General features: G+C 50.8%; 1 protein-coding gene across 2 annotated transcripts in view; it reads right to left on the bottom strand.

The window, feature by feature from the left end:
• Positions 1-17,952, bottom strand: part of FAM135B (family with sequence similarity 135 member B) — a 281,275-nt gene that overhangs the window by 162,525 nt on the left and 100,798 nt on the right. The window lies entirely within an intron of this gene.

Here is a 17,952-nt window from a genome sequence, read left to right as displayed (position 1 = left end):
CTTGGGGGAAGGAACACAGGAAAGCAAAAGTTCCCTCCCCAAAGCCCAGAGTCCCCAGTTCTGTGAGACAGGGTTCAGATACATCTGTTTGGCCATTTGTTTAATCAAACATGCATACACACCCACAAACATGCCTGGACACAGCCATTCACACCCACAAACATGCACACGGGCACACACAGGGCCACTCGCACCCACAAACATGCCTGCATGCAGCCACTCGTGCCCACGAACACACCTGCACACAGCCATGTGCACCCACAGACATGCCGGCATATAGCCATGCATGCCCACAAACACACTTGCACATAGCCACTCACGCCCACAGACATGCCTGTACACAGCCACGCGCACCCACAAACATGCACACGGGCACACACAGAGCCATATCCCCCAAAGACACGTGCATGATATTCAGACCGATCATAATGAACTCTATATGCTCATAGACCTGTAACATTCTCTTCCTTAAGTTCGAGGAAATGAACTTGAAATGCAGTGAACTTGAAATGAACTTGAAGTGCAGTAGAAATGCAGGGACTCCTGAGGTGGACCGGTGTGTTTCTCCTTTAAGAGTCTGTCCTATGAAGCATAGTTCTAGAAGCTGAGACTGAGTATCCTGATAAGGTTCCAAGGAGAAACCTGGGGGGGGGGGGGGGGGGGGAGAGGACTGGGAAGTAGACGGGGGATGCCTGCCCCCTGCAGAGGGAACTGGTCATGAAGCCTTGGGTTTTCTCTCTTGGGACGTGCAGGCAGGAAGGAGCATGGGGCATGAACCTGCAAGTCCCTCCCTCGGGGCTTATCCCACCTCTGCTTTCTGTTTACAGCCACCAGGGTTGACCCCAAGCGGTAGGAACAGTCCTCGCCTTCCACACCACCCTGGGCACACAAGGGGAGACGAGGGTGCCGGCACCACCTCCACACAAGACTGACTCTGGACCTTCACCAGTGTCCCAAGGGCAGGGCTGCAGCCCCGCCTGGCTCCCCTCCACCACACGAGCATCCCATGATGTTCCGCTCTTCCCTGCCCTTGACCGAGCCCCGATCGCTCTGCAGCCTCCCGACCCTGACCACCGTGTCCCCTGGAGCGCTCATTTCACAATCCGCAAAAACCCTCGAACGTTCCCTCCTTGTCCTCAAATGTGTCCTTGTTGTAACTGAGACCGCTGTGTCCCCTGAGGACCGGCTCCCTGAAGCCCTCTCTGCCTCAGGCGTCGGTTTCTTCAAAATCTCAGCTGGACTCAGAGGTGGGCTTGCTCCCGAGGCCACTTCCAGACCCCTGGGGCCCCAGCCCCTCGTCCAAGCGTTAGCGGTGGGCGGTGCCTCTTGGCCATCCCTCCCCACCCCGCCTTCCCCGTCATGCAGGGACCTCAGCCCCCGGCCCCCCGTGTCTCTGGTCCACAGACATTATCCTGTTCGCGTCGGGTCATCGGATTCCCCGGCCCCCAGTTTCTCGTCCCTGGAGACAACCTCTCCTCCACCCCATCTCCTCAGCTCCGTCACTCTGCTCCTTCCAATCACACAAACTACTCAATGCCCAGAGCACTTCTGTCCGCATTCCTGCCCAGACCACAGCCCTCCGCCTCCCTCCCTCGTTCAGTAAGCGGCCACACTGACGGGGTCGTACTCTAGTCCCTACTCAGCGGCTTCACACGGAAGCCAGACCTCTGCTCTGCTTGACGCCAGTGAAGTAAAGAGGTGGGTGCAGAAGGAGGGGGTGGGTTTCCACTTGGGGGGTCGCATCTAGCGGCCACAGGGGCCTTCTAAACTGCTAAGTGAACTCTTTTCAGGTTTGTTTGGCATTTTACAGGGTCCCTCTGGCTGTGAGATGGGAGCCTGGCTAGCTGAGCCGGAATTGGAAGCAACTCTTGATCTTGAGGTTGTAAGTTCAAGCCCCATATCGGGTGTAGAGTTTATTTTTTAAAAAATAAATAAAACTTTAAAAAAAAAGGACAGGGCTCCTGGGTAGCTGAGTCAGTTAAGCATCTGACTGTTGATTTAGGCTCAGGTTGTGATTGCACGGTCTGTGAGTTTGAGCCCTGTGCGGGGCTCTGTGCTGACAGTGTGGTGCCTGCTTGGGATTCTCTCTCCCTCACTCTCTCTGCCCCTCCTCCTGTTTGCTCTCAAGAGCGCGCACCCACATACACACACACACACACACACACACACTTTCTGTCTCTCAAAATAAATACACGTTTTATTTAAATAAAAATACATTAAAAAATGCCAGGTGAACCCCCTCTCTCCCCATGTTATTCCTTCCATGTATTAAGCACACAGTTCCGCCCTCGCTCCCTGTCTGGCAGTTCCCTGAACACCGAGATCCCCCTGTGAGAACAGATAAACCCGTCCCTGGACAGCCTCCATCTCCGCGGGAGGTCAAACAAGTAGAAATACCACAGGTGAGCTGTCTGCGTGGTTCGCCGTGGGGGGTGGTTAGTGGCCGGGTGGCAGGAGGCTGCGGGTGCAAAGTGTGACCAGAGAAGGTCATATGAGCAAAGACTTAAATGGGAGGTGAGATGCTCTGCTGTGCACACATACTGGTACGAATGTTCCAGGTAGAGGGGGTGTCCACAGGCCCCAGGGGTCTGTGCAGGCAGAACACGACCATGGCCCGGAGTGGCCAGAGGGTCAGGACGGGCCTCAGGACACGGCCAGGACTTGGGCTTCTGTTCTGAGGGAAGAGGGAGGCTTGGTGCAGAGAAGAGACACACCTGTGGCTCCGCATTTAAAAGGACCCTCCGGCTGCCGTGCTGACAACACAGGGAGAGTGGGGACGGGGGGGGGGCCCGGGACACCGGGGGGAAGGCAGTGACAGGCTCTGTGGGAGGTGACATGGGCTGCCCTGCGATGGCAGCGGTGAGGACGGTGGGGAGAGCAGCTGGGACTCGGGACCTCGTGCGCGAGAGTCAGAGGCACCGCCTGAGGGGTAGGAGGGTGGGGGAGACGAGAGGGAAGAAGAAGGGTTAGGAATGACTCTGAGGTTCAGTCCCGTGTGGCTGCCTGTCGTTCTCAAAGGCAGGCGGCCCAAGGTGACACAGGAGGGGAGAGATGTTCCCTAGGGCATGGAGGCCACGCACAAGCTGGCACGGGCTCACCCGCCAGTGGCTGCAGGGGCCTTGGTGTGTTTTCTGGAATAAGGTGTTTGCACTCAGGGCCTCATTCTTTCTGCCCACCCTCCCTTGGCCTCTTTCCTCTCACTCAAATTCAGCTATTTTTTAATTAACCTTCAAGTCTCCTCTCAAATGCTACTTCTTCCAAGAGCCTCTCCTGAGCCCTCAATCTAAATGAGGTGTCTCCTGTCACACTTCTGTGGCCACCTGCACTTCATATCACGGCGTGTGTTCCGAACAGAATTATCTGCTGAGCTTGGGTTTGATGGCTGTCTCTCCCGCTGGACCGATTCTCCATGAGAGCAGTGACTGGCAGTCACTCCCGTGAAAGTGGCATCTGGACTTGTCTCAGGTACACAGTACACACTCAATAAATACCCCTTTTGGTTCAAAAACCTAACGGGGACAGTCAAAATATTTCAACCCAAATCATCCACTTATCAGCAAGCTTTAGCTGAGTACCACACTGTGCCAGCCCTGGGTGGCAAGCCCAGGGAGTAGGAATCAATGGGACCTGGGGGCCAGGCCCGTGCCGTACATGGGGGAAGGTGGTTAGCATAAGTGGTAGAACTGAGGAAGGTGTGAAGGAGGCTCGTGACCCAGGTGAAGCCATCCAACGGCTTCCTGAGACAGGTGGCGTCTGAAAAAAGACCAGAAAATCTGAGCAGGGGCTCCAGGGAGAATGTCGCAGATGGACGGGTGCTCCACGCAGGGGCAGGGACAGGTGCAGAGCTCAGATAGTGAGCAGCCTGCATGATCTCAGCTACAATATTTTGCTTTATTCTTTGTCAAAGACTGTTTGCTCATGTGTAAAACAGGAAAGATAATATCAGCTTCTGCAGGATAATTAAGTGAAATGGTGTAGATAAACGCTTGGCTCAATCCCTGGGATACATCGGGCTGAGCCCAAGCTGGTTCATTTTCTTTTCCTGTTGCCTGTTTGATATGTGTATGATGAGACGAAGAACGAACGAACGAACGAACGAACGAACGAATGAATATGTGAATAGATGGATGGATGAACTCAGTAGAGTAGTCCCATAAGAGGAATCCATTCTGGAGGCTGATATCCAAAGTGGAGCCGGCAATAAAAAGCATGGCTAACCCTTGAACATGGGGGAGGGGGCTCACCCCTGGGCAGTCAAAACTCCTCCTAAAACTTCTGACTTCCTATAAAACAACCGCTCAGAGCCCACTGTTGACTGGAAGACTTACTGATCATAAGAATGAACACACACTTTGCATGTTATACATATTATGTACTGTATTCTCACAATAGAGCAAGCGAGAGCAAAGACAGTGTTATTAAGAACACCATTAGGAAGAGAAAACACATTCACGGTGCTGCACTCTACAAAATCCGTGTACCAGTGGACCTGTGCGCTCCAAACCCGCCTTGTTCAAGGGTCAGCTGTACAGGAGTGTATAAGCAATGTAGGGAGCCGGGTGCAGGAGTAAATGCTACACGCACCACCAAGCAGCAGCAGCGATCCCTTGGGCCATCTGTGCCATAACCACAACGATGATGACAATTAATAAGCAGAGAGGGAAAATTGATCGGGAATAGTACACACACAAAATTTGTTGCTTGCAATAGCCCTAGGAAGTAGGTACTCTCATTATCTACATTTTTTGGATGCAAGGAGATAAACTAACCTGTCTGCGAGGACACAGCTCTGAGGTCTTGGGGCCAGGACTTAATCCAGGCACTCCAACATCCAAGCCCAAATCCCAGCCACTGAAGAAATCTCTGAGCCTCCTGGGTCCTCATCTGAGAAGTATCCTCATTCACATGATATGTCAAAGATATAAAAGAAAACATCTTCCATGAAGAATATAAATCCCACCCCCCTTCCTTCCCCTATCTCCTCCTTACAGAAAAGAAGGCTGCTGGACAAGAACACAAAGCGATGTGCTATTTCCACTTGTTAATCGAATCCAACTCAGAACCAGTCTGCAGATCTACCCTTCCGATGGATGGGGACAAGCCAATTTGGGGGAAAGAGCCGCTTTCCAAGAGATACACTCTGGCACGCCAGCATCATGCTGCCCAGCCCATGTGTGTGTGTGCATCCGCATGCATGTGCACGCCACGTGACGTGGTAGGCAGAGAAATACTCATGCAGAGGAAATCCCAGAGGTCTATGGCAGGCTTCCCGCATGGGACCTGTGTTCCCCTGAACACACCTTGGGGTATTCCGGTTATGAGAAAGAAAAGGCCTCCGTGAGGAATCAGGAAATGGGACATTCCGAGAGGATTCTTCTGCCACCCAGATGTCTACGGATTGACAGGGCAAAGTCCCCTCAAATGTGCCCAGCTGGCTTACTCACATATTCTGTACACTGACCTGGGTGATACGCAAGCTTCTTCTCAGGACTGCCAGACCTCAGGCCCATACGCTTTTGTCACATCCATCCTCCTTGGCAACCTTATGGTGCCCACTCTCCATGGGATAATATCCATGGTCATGTCACCCAAAGTCCTTGCAGTGTGACCCGCTTACCTCCCCGGGGTTGTCACCTAGCACGTGCCCTGCATCACTTGGGGTGGGCCACTCACTGCAGGTGGCCTGGGGAATTCCACAGGTTTAGCACCAGGAGCCCTGCATTCCTGGAACGCTCTCAGTGCTGAACAAATCCAGGCGGAATCTACACAAAATTATCATTCCACCTACCGGTCACGCCCTTTCGTGTGTTTCCAAATCCTGTTCCCTCTACACAAACTGGGAGAGAGCACCTATTAGGGGTTGAATTGTGCCTTCCTCCCAAAAAAAAGATATGCTGAAATCCTAACCCCCGGTACCTCAGAATGTAACCCAATTTGGAAATAGCATCTTTACAGAGGTATTTGAGTTCAAATGAGGCTGTAATCCAATGACCACTGTCCTTATAGAAAGGGGAAACTTGGACACCGAGACAGACACACACAAGAGAAGGTGATGTTTAGAGACACAGGGAGGGCACCATGTTAAGATGGAGGCAGAGACAGGAGGGATGCATCAGCAAACCAAAGACCACCAAAGACCACCAGATGACCACCGGAAGCCAGGACGGAGTCCTGGAACAGATTCTCCCTCCCGGCCTCAGAAAGGACCGACTCTGCCAGCACCTTGATCTCAGACTTTTAGACTCCAGGTCTGAGAGACAAGGAGCCCATCTCATATAAGCCACCCAGCGTTTGGCCATCCATTGTGCAGCCCTGGGAAACTGACACACCACCAAGTCCCAATGTTTACAACGGTTACCTCTGATGTGCTTTCCTGCCGGTCCTGGATATTACACTAGAGGTGCCCATCACCCTGGGCCAGGGGATAGACAGTCCCGGTCCTTGTCAGCCACAGCCTTCACCTCTCTCTTCCTTCCATTCAGATAACACTTGATGAGCGACTATGAAGAGCCACACCCAGTTACAGACACCTGAGTGCTAACAGGGCACACGCCAGGTGTCCCTCCTTCCAGGAGCTTACGGCCCACGGTGGGTGTGACGGGAAGGCAGACACCAATCAAAAACATGTAAATAGAGCAAGGTTAACAGTGTTCTCGGGGCTGAGAAACCAGTGGGGGGGGAGGCGGTGGGATGGGGGACTGTAGTTTTGGTGGGGAGGTCAGGGCAGGTGTTTCAAGTTGGATCTCCTGATACTGTCTCTGAGTTGGAGATCTGCGTGCAAACATGTAGTGAGGAGTGATCCCAGGAACACGTGTCATGTAGAGTGAGAACTAGAAGGTGGAAGAGATGGCTGGGCAGAAATATAACTGCAACGGGAGATTCAGCCAGTCCCTGGGGAACCCCTAACCTGGGATGGTCCATCACAGATGCCCCTGATGGGGAGAAGGGGGACAGACTTTTGTGACACCCATCAACCAGTCACTAGATGTCAGCAGCCCTGGAGTGGGACAGTAAGGGGGACATGCAACTTTGGGCAAGGTGGAGACCTCCTAGCTAGGAAACCTCTGAGAGGGGCCCCGCTGTGGGAGCCCAGCAGCCAGCCGCACAGCGGGAGACCCCGGGCAGCACATCATGGCATCCGCCACAGGAGGGGCCTCTGGCAGTGACCTGGAGGAGTCAGGGGAGATGAGCACAAAGCCCCTACTGCAGGATCATGCCTGGCACAATCGAGGAACACCAGAGAGACCAGAGAGACCTCCACGGCAGGAGGGACGTGGAGGAGGGATGAATAGCATCCATCACGGGGACTCTGGCTTTGTTCACAGCAAGCCGAAGTTCTCTCTCGCGGAGAGCTGGAGCATGGGAACATCACTTTAGAAGGACCATCGGGCTTCTACGTTGTGACAGATTAGGGATGGCCAAGGGTGGCATCAGGGAGACGATAGTATAAATCCAGATGGGACAGATGATGGCTTGAAACGGCATTCACAGTAGGTGGTGACAAATGTCATCTTCAGGATGCATCTGGAAGGGACAGCCATCAGGATTTCTGGCCACAGTGACATGAGGAGGGAGGCGGGGAGAAGTCAAGAAGTGCTCTCCAATATTGCTCTCGACAACCAGAGAATGGAGTTGCCATTAACGAAGGTGGGATGACTGATGGAAGACGTTTGGGAGGGAGGGTGGGAGACTGGGTGTTCGGTCTCAGTGTCGCATGGACAGCAAGATGACAATCGGTCAAACTCCTGCTGGGCAAGTCTGAGGTCTGGAAGAGGGAAGGACCTGATGACATCGACCGGGAAGCCAGGGGCACAGAGCTGGTGCTTAAATGCAGGGCACTGGGTGACCCAGAAAGTGAGTGTCCATAGAGGGACACTGCCAATTTGATTGGCTAAAGCCTGTGATGTTGAATGGGATGCATTTTAATAAAGGGCAAGGTTACTTTGCCTTAAATCCCAACAACCATGTGCTATTCAACCTGCAGTCTATTCCTTGTATTCAGAAACTACAGCTCAGCTGACAGACCCCAGGCCTCTCCTGGGACCCAAACATCCATTCATCTTCTCTCCTCTCCTCTCCCTCCCCTCTGCCTCTAAACACTTGTATCTAAAGATTTATCTCCACTGGGACTGAGGAGGGATGGGAAGAAATCCCATTTCGGACCCCATGCCTATGTCCAATCTTCACTGGCCGATCTGTTTTCTCACTACCCTGTATTAGACCTTCCCAGCTATAAATAATGCACACTGGCTCCATTTCATTACCGTTCCTTATGGCTCCACTGCTCACTAAGTCATGGGAAGACAGAGATCAGTGGTGAGATTTGTGCTTTATACAAAGCTTGGAAATCACTAATCAATAGGGTTTGGAACACAAGAAGAAACCTGTTTGTCACATAGCTCAGTAAATGTCTCCTGCATCATTGCTACCCTGTTCCTGGGAAGTACCCTTACCCAGTATATACAAATTCAAACATACGCCTGCTAATTCCCTCCTAGGCAGGCACTGCTCCTCTCTGCTCCAATCTCTGCACTATGCTTCAGCTACATGACATCCCAATCCAAATCTGATCACCCCCCTGCTTAAAACATCCCATACCCAGCCCCCCTGCACCGACTCCTCAAGAAAAAGCTCTAACTCCTTGGTATGCACTTTCGCCTCCCCCAGGGGCTCTGTGGGGACTCCTCTCCCACCCCGGCAGCATCAGCTCAGAGAGGCGACAAGTGGGGCATGGCCACGCCCATCAGCTCTACTTGGCTTGATCACAGGGAACAGCACAGCACAGGTCAGGAGGCTGGTGAGAGTTCCCTCTTCTGCAGGGCTGGTTCCCAGCTGTGTGCATATCTGGCTCCAGGCTCCCAGTGCTCTGGACAAACTGCTCTGACCAAAGCTGGCCTTGACCACCTGAGGCCAAATTCAAGCTGCTTTGGGTCCCCGTACCCTTCAATCCACCTGCAAGACGTGACCCTGTGGATGCTCCCTCCTTCGGGTTCTCACATGTCTGCGTTTCTTCACTTCTGCGATTTCTCCTCTCTGCTGGTGCCTCTCACACCTCCTCAACAGCTTGAGCTCAGACACTTTTGCATGTTTCTCCACCTTCAAATGTATTTAAGTTGTGATTTTTCTCTCGGGCTCCGTCTTGCCAATGGAATAAAGAACAGTGTTGAGAATCCTGGCTTTGCAGACCGATGGCAATGAATTCAAATCCTGACTCTGCTAAGGGACACAGCCAGGTATCTCTGGGCCTTGGTTTACCCATCTGGAAGATGGGCTAGCCAGTTTACCTAGCTCCCAGGGCTGTCAGTAGCACCGAGTGAGCTGATGGACTCAAGGCCCTGGCACGCAGGCTGAGCTCACGAAGTGTCACAAGTCCCTGAAAGACTTGAGCCAGGCTCAAGGACACCCACGAGCTGATGAATCCCAGCCCGGACTCCTGCCTGTTCTCTGGATTCATCTTCTGTGCTGCCTCCCGACCTGTGGACTCACATCATCAACCCCAACTGCGTGGTCCTCCTCTGCCTCGGCTTCATCGCTAATTCACCCAAGGGAACAGCTGATTTGCACTGCAGCTCCTCTCTCCTCCTCAACATTACGGAAAGGCGCCAATTCTTCGGAGTCCACAGCTTCAGATTTCCCAGGTGTTCTTCCTCTGAGCCACCCTCACCACCCTCCTCATCTCCCCACCCGAAGAATCCTTCCAAAGAGCCATTTCTACAATGCCCGCAATCGCTAACTCCCTTACTGTCCCGTAGCCCTCCTTTATCTCTTTACCTACGAGGCACCACCCCAGCTGCAGGACACAACGAACGTGCCCTTCACCGTGACCAGGGCTAGCCCCACCCCTCCCATGCCCCAGGCTGGGGACAAGACCACCCGCACGCAGCTGCCCTGAGCACCTGAGCACTGTGACACTTCCCAGGAGATGCCACGCTTTTTTGTTTCCAGGCCCTTCTACATGCGGTTCCCAATGCCTGGGACTCCCTCCCAGCCTCTATCTGAGGAGTGAGCCCCCTCTCACAGGTAACCTGTCCTGATGCCTCCCGGGTGAGGCGAGGGCACTCCCTGCCCCTTCTTTGCTGTCCTGTTTGGGATTTCACTTTCTTGACTTGCATCCCCAACTCCCACAGTCCGCCGTGGATGACTTGAGTTCATGGCTCGGTCTTTCTCATTGTTTCTGCCCAGAGTTCCTAGGGCAGCACAGAGCCCAACGTCCCCTGAATGAGTAAATCAGGAAGTTTATAAATGCATAAACAGAGGAACGGGAAATAACGCTGACCCCATTCACTAGGGGTGCTGTTTATGGGAATTCTATGGGAGGGACACCGTGCATTCCCTCTTGACGGGGTGACATTAGGGAAAGTTCTAATGGGTCAGAAAAAGGGGGAACAAATGCTCATCACTGAGGGTTCTATTTAGAGAAAGAACTTCTGTCGTGGAGGTGTGAATACATTTAGTTGAGAGAGTTCCTCCTTCGCCTGCCAGTCACTGGCTGGGAGGATTCAATCCTCATACATCACCCTCTCATTATGCAAGGTTACCCAGGCAAGGAAAGGAAGTCTGAGTATGACTTCCCGTCGAGCGTGGCACTCGGTACTTCTGTTCTTTGCAGAAGTACGGGGTGTTTACGGAAGGGGTGAAAGAGACACCACAGCATCTGAACATCCATCCTGACCCAAGGGAAACAAACATGCCTGGTTGGGTAGAGACAGGATGCCGGGGCTCTGGGGTCCGAGAGAACCCCTCCCTCTGGCCACTGGCCGCACACCACACCTGAGCAGACACCGAACCCTCGTTAGCCCCGCGTCCTCTGCAATTTAGGGATAACACTCCCTGTCAAATTATGGGGCTACAAAATTATCAATTTTGTAGTGGCACATAATTTTTAAATTTTCTTCCTCAGTGAAATTCCTGTGGACTCTAGTGGGTTGAGATGAAACTAGGGAGAGGATTTCATCAAATCAAACTACAGAGAGTTGTTCAAAGAAAGCCTAGAATGTCACCCTTTGGGGGAACACAGTGTGTTGGCAAACACAAAGATTCACCTGTTTTTAGGAAGAACAGGAAACAGCAACCCTCTACTGGTGACTCCCCTTTCCCGAAAACTCCCAAACAGTAACTTCAGAGACCTGAACGTCAGCTTGTACCACTGGAGGCAAGGAGATCCCAGCCTCCACTGCATGGATTTCCAGACTTCTGTGGTCCATAAAAGCCCCTCCCTCTGAACAGGTGGGGCTTCCCTGCAGGAAGTCACAGAGTCCAGAATCTAGAGCTGAATTCCTCAGAGCTCCGCCCCGCGCCTCCCACAGGGGCTCAGGAGGAGGTGAGAGAGGGATGTGGGGGTGAGGACTCTCGGGCTGAATGTCATGTCCTTCCTCACCTTGCCGGAGGATAACAGCGCTTGGTCAAACACAATACTCATCTCTGCCAACATTACCAGCGACTTCAAAGCACAAGAAACAGCAAACTTTAGTCATTTTCAGGGTAATTGGTTTTATATTTTCAAGAGTGAAATGTTTCCTAATTAAAAAAAAAACAGGGAAAATAAAAATAGAGAATAAACTAGTCTATTACATTTTTGTAAGGGAAAACATATGTGCATCTAGAATAGTGTTTGTCTAGTGAAAGAAAAGAAAGAGAGGAGAGGAGGAGGAAGGGAGAGGGAGGGAAAGGGAGGAAGAGAGTGGGGGAGTCAAGGAGGTAGAGGAAGAGGGGGAGGGAGAGGGAAGGAAGCAGGGAGGGGGAGGGGGAGCGAGGGGGAAAGGGAAGGAGAGGGAAGGGGATGGAGAGGGAGGGGGATGGAGAGGGAGGGAGAAGAGGGGGAAGGGAGAGGAAGGGGAGACAGGTCAGAGGAGGGAGGAAGAAGAAGGAGGGGGGTAGAGGGAAGGGGAGGGAGGGGGAGGGAGAGAGGGAACTTTGATGACAAAAGTGATGTATGTGTTGTGAAAAACAAGAAGTAAAAAGATGAACTGTCACCACAATTCCTTTACCAGGCGAAAGTTGTCTCACTTGTGTGTGTGTGTGCAACTGAAAATTTAAAATCAGGAAATTTGATGAAATACACTTAAAAATTGCTTTTGGGCAATACTGGACAACAAGTGGAAGCAGACAAGAGACCTCACTCCCTTACATCTTCTACTCTGACCCAAGATCCATTCAAAGAACCTTCTGGAGAAGAAACATCTGCAGTTCACTGGACCTCTATTGAGAACATTTCATGAGAGTTCCCAAAGCAATTATTTCTGTAGAAATGTATTGTGCACTGGGACGTTGCTGAAAGATACTGTGACCCTTCCACATTATATATGTGTGGGATCAGCACAGGTACACCTTAAACTTACATAACATTATAGGTCGATTTTATCTCATTAGGGCTGGAAACAGAAATTAATGTGGCACTTTCACTCTGCAGACCCCCAAAATGAGGTGAAGAACATTAGGCAGACTTTCCCCCAGTGAGGTCGATACGAATTAGCACGGAGTCCATTGGGTTTTCCACCAGCAACTTAAAAAAAAAAAAGAAACACAAAACCAAGAAGACTTTACCCCCTCCTGGGGGATTAGTGGTGGTGACCATACAGCACCTGCCTAAGGACACCGGAGGGCTCTGTCAGTTGAGCATCTGGCTCTTGATTTCAGCTCAGGTCATGGTCTCATGGTTCACGGGTTCAAGCCCTGTGTGGGCTCCACACTGGCAGTGCAGAGTCTGCTTGGGATTCTCTCTCCCTGTCTCTACCCCTCCCTTTCTCATTCTCTCTCTCTCTCTCTCTCTCTCAAAATAAATAAACTTGAAAGAAAAAGAAAAAAGAAAAAAGTACCTGCTTAAAACATAGGAAGGAAGGCCCAGTTCAGGGTCTGGCCAGATCAGCGCCCATCTCAGGTCACCTCGGCTAGCGTTGCAGGGCCCAGACCTCTGTCTACCTAGGAGCTTGACAGGTACGACCTCACTGTCTTCTAATAATGATCCTACAAAACCATTGGAGAAACAGAGACCAGAAGGTAGCACCTGGCCTGTGGGCATCGGGCTAATAACAGAAGACACAGAATCCGAATCCAGATTTGCATCTGTGCTCATTCGCTCTAACACCTTTAGGATCAGGCGTCTTTCGCTCCCCTGAGGGGCCTGACCTTGTGTTCTTGTAACCACTTTGAGTTCAAAATCAGAAAGGGCCACGCTGCCAGGGGCTTCTGCCTCTTCTCTGATTCCTCCGGTGGTGGTGGGGGGGGGGGTGGGGGACCCAGGCGCTGTGGGCAGCTCAGCAGAGGTGTGTTAATCTCTACATGCCACACTCAGCCCTCTGGAAGGGTCTCTTCTTCACAAACCTGCTGAGCATGTCATCAGCCAGGGTTTGGGAGGATAAATGGCTTATTAAAGCAGCAGGCCTAGGAAGTCACAGATTCAAAGGCAAAAGAAGAAGAAGAAGAAAAAAAAAAAAAGAGACAGGACCATTGTTGACAGGAATGTGGATTTTCTACAAAAATAATCCAGAATGTCCAACTACATAAGTACTTGAGTAACCGTCATAGGAAAACTGTTTTTTTTTTAATGTTTTCTATTTATTTCTGAGAGAGAGAAACAGTGTGAGCAGGGGTGGGTCAGAGAGAGAGGGAGACACAGAATCTGAAACAGGCTCCAGGCTCTGAGCTGTCAGCACAGAGCTCAACGCGGGGCTCGAACCCACGAACCGTGAGATCATGACCTGAGCCAAAGTCGGACGCTTAACTGACTGAGCCACCCAGGCGCCCCATAGGAAAACTTCTAATAATGCCTTTTTATGGGGAGATCAAATTCTTATTAAAACAATAATATGGAATTTTATTCCAAGAGACTGTGGAGCCTACCCACACTCCCCATGCTAGATGGAGCCCTTGACTCTGAGTGATAAAAATCCTAAATCACGTTGACTTATACACAAGTAAAGGGCATCCGTGGGTTTGCACATGTGGAGAGCCACGGGACTGAAATGGTGTGTGAGATCCATGGCTTCTGTGGTGTGAAAATCCTACCCACTGACCATTCATCAGGGCATTCGCCCTGTCTCTGCAGCAAGTGCACCCTGGTCAAAGCCAATGCCCTGGAGATGCTCGCCCGGTGCGTTCACAGGCACCCTGAACTCCCTGAGCCATGGTGGCATCTCCTTTACCTGGGAAAGCTGAACATCTGTGGGGCTCTCAACCACTTAGAATCCCATACTCCCCTTCAAAAGTGAGGGAATGAATGGAAAGGATCACAACATATTTCAACAAGAGAAGTGCAGAAAAGGATCATTTCTGACAGAAGCAGACAAATCAATTAATTGATCTCTGGCAAGTAAAGATAATTGTATTTCTGAGTCTATTAAGGCACATCAGGGATGGTTAACTCATTTCACAGGGAGCCGGCTGTCGCTGGCCATTAGGTAAGGGGGGGACATTGAGGCATAAACACAAGATGGCATTTTCTTCTAGGAGTCCCTTGACTTACGAGTGAACCGTGTTCACTCTGGTAGAGAAAGGGCATGTGAGTTTGCTCAAAGCGGTTTTCAACCCTAATAGTTCCATGAGTGTCTGACCTTAGACATCAGATCTGATAATACTGATTGTAGGTCGTTTCGCGTAACTATTCTGTGGGTACCGCAGAATTTATCTGTAATCATCTACAACCTCTGGGCAGAAAATCTTCTAAGTGATATTGTAGAGAAGGCGTGGAGGAAAGGCCGGGAGATGAATCTACACGTCAGGTTAAACCTTCACTCAGAAATAAAGTCAGTCTGATGTAGAGCTTTGTCTGAGTCAAGACTTAAAATGAAGTCCAAATACGTTTTCAAGGACAAATGTTAGCTCCCTTTCGGCAAACAATAGTGGGAATGAAGGTTCACAACCCCATAAATAGGTATAAACGAGATGTGATAAATTGATGACTTAGGATATTCATATAATGGGTTTATACTTAGTGGTTCACTTAAGTATTTCCTTACAAGAAAATAGTTGTAAATGAAATGAGATTCCCTTCTGCTTTCTGGTTTCCAGAATCCACACTGGAAAGCTAAGGAGGAATTTCCATGTGTTCGTGAGCCAAAGGCTAACATGTGCAAAGCGAGGAAAGGTCCTGTCTCCTCTTGGGGAAGGGCAGATGCCACGGCCTTGCTATGAAAGAAGGGGCCTGGGTCTGTCTTCTTTGGATAAAGACGTCTCAAAGCAAGGCTCAGGGTACTCGACATGGGGACCCTTTACTTGGTCCTAACGCAGCCAGTCTCAACCTGGGAACACCTGGGAAACTTTACAAGTGCTGATGCCTGGGGTCCCGCCCTAGAAATTGTTTATTAGTCTGGAGGGTAGATTTTTGGGTTCTGCAGATGATTCCAGCACACGGCCTAGCTGACACTGTCACAGAAACGCCCTGTGCTGTTCAGCCAGACCCACCTGGAGAACATGTGAAAACATGGCTTCCTGAGCCTCAAACTAGAGACTCTGATTTGGTGGATCTGAGCCAGGACCAAACTCTGCATCTCCAACAGCAGCATAAGGTGATGCTACCTACACACTGACGTGCACTTATTTATTTATTTATTTATTTATTTATTTATTTTATATTTTTATTTATTTCTAGGATAGAGAGACAGCGTGAAGAGGGGAGGGTCAGAGAGAGAGGGGGAGACACAGACTTGGAAATAGGCTCCAGGCTCTGAGCTGGCAGTGAGCACAGAGCCCGACGCGGGGCTCGAACCCACGAACCGCGAGATCATGACCTAAGCGAAAGTCGGACGCTTAACCGACTAAGCCACCCAGGCGCCCCATGACGTGCATTGATTTAAATAGTACATTGTGGGTGGGGGAGGGTAGGCGCTTGGGTGGCTCAATCAGTTGAGTGTCTGACTTTGGCTCAGGTCACGATCTCATGGTTCGTGGGATCGGGCTCTGTGCTGTCAGCAAGGAGGCTGCTTCCAATCCTCTGTCCATCTATCTCTCTGCCATTCCCCACTTTCTCTTTCTCTCTCTCAAGAATAAATAAACATTAAAAAAATGAATAGTACATTAGGAATTAGGAACTGTTTTCTCATTACTAATATCATTTAATAAAGATTCACATGACCCCCTCTGAGTTGCAGGGAGTTCTGAAAGCAGCAGAGAGTTTAAGCCAGGAAAACGCAAGCTGTGATCGATCCCCCAGGAGACATCAGGCCCTGAACTGGCACCAGACATATAAAGTCACATAGGATTGGGTCCTCAGCCTTAAGGAGCTCAAAGCCACTTGACAAGAAGACAAAGCCAGAAAGGACAACCACTGTTATCTCAGCACGTCTGTGACACTGACATTAACACCACTCTAGTGGCCAGTCTAACGGGAGACTGGCTGCCATAAGTTCTATGATTCCCCTCTCCCCTCTTCTTACTGGTCACTTCACTGCGGCCGTCCCAGTGGGCTCTGCTTCCGGACACCGCTGAACCATTCTGCGGTCCTGCCCTTCGGGGTCCTCTGCACAGCTGACTCCTGCCCACCTCTCAAGGGACAGCTCTGTGCAATCCACTCCCGGGACCCCTCCCCTGACTGCCCACAGACTGGCTTTGCTCTGCCTTTTCTCTGCACGGCACCCCAACCTGTCTTTGTCACAGAACTTATCCCACATCGAGGTCACTTCCGATGCATGTGTCTACCTCGCTCGTCAGCTGGTAAACATTCTGCGGCACACAGTCTCCCATCGCCACCTTTCTAGAGCCTATTGCACTAGCATATGCTTACTAGTGTTTATAGCAATGACCGTGTGAGTGGATGGCAGAATAAAACGAGAGAGACGGGCTCTAAGAATATGGGAATGAGGGATTCATAAAACCCGGGCTGAACGCAGTAGGTAAATATCGGTGTATAGAAATTGTTTGGACGGGAGGTTATATTTAAGGTGGAGCTTAGTAGGGTAGATTTTTGAGGTAGATATTAGAAGGACAAGGGTCACGAATGATCAGAGCACAGACAATAAGGTACAGAAGTTTAAGGTCAAACCACTCAGGTATTGAGCACTAAGCTGGGTGGGAGCACAAGCAAGCTGGAAGCCTGTAAACAGGAAGGTAAGGTAGTCACACCAACCCTTTCGGATGGTGACTCCGTTCATAATGTTAAGGACAAACAGGAGGCAAGGATTTAGTAGTAGTAGTGACAATTTAGATAGTATCTAGAAGATACTAGGCACCATGGTAGGTGCTGTTTGTATATTAATTAATGCAACTTATGCTGTAAGACTCACAATTACCCCACGAGACTGTGTCATCACCACTTTACAGGTGACAAAATGGTGGCTCACAGCATTCTACAGGGAAATTTTCATGCTCTCAGAGCTTACAAGTGGCTTCACGTTCAGGTCTGACCCCCACACCAGGCTCCCCAGTGCTTCCCTGCCTTTTTGTCAGGATGCGTCTTGCTGTCAAGCACAGGCTGACAATTCACAATGTTTGTTGACCGGTTTCAGGAGACGCTTTTCCGTTGAGAATTTTCTTCAGTCAATGCAGACCTGGGATAAATGCAAGCTGACTGTTTGCTCAAAGCAAACACCACCCAAAGGCAACATGCATGCTGGGACTAGAAAAACTATCCACAAAAGTTAACGTGCTAGAAGCAAGCAATTCCCGATCAGGGCAAAATCTCGAACGATATTCTCAGCTCTGCATCTATGTCATTCTGATACAGCCTCTCACAAGGGGCAGTGATGCTCTGGGACATCGGGATGGAGGTACAAGGGGCATTTCTCACCCACTGGAGAAACGGCCAGAACTTGAATGGCCAGAGTCAAATTCAGTCTGAGGAAGGGCATGCTCCTTCTTCTGCAACCCCCAACTCTAATTTCTACCTCCTAGGAAATCGTGAGGCACATCCTCACAGCCCCAAAACCGGCCAGCCTCCTCAAATGCTGCCTTCCTCTTCTTGAATGGCCTGTGGAAATCCTCCACTTTCTTTCATGTGGGGGGCACCTTGCCCACTCGGCT

This window comes from Hyaena hyaena, unplaced genomic scaffold (assembly GCF_003009895.1).
Source record: "Hyaena hyaena isolate Hyena2069 unplaced genomic scaffold, ASM300989v1 scaffold_69, whole genome shotgun sequence".
NCBI lineage: Eukaryota > Metazoa > Chordata > Mammalia > Carnivora > Hyaenidae > Hyaena > Hyaena hyaena.
The sequence above is the reverse complement of the archived record's forward strand: the minus strand, read 5'-3'. Positions and strand labels throughout refer to the sequence as shown.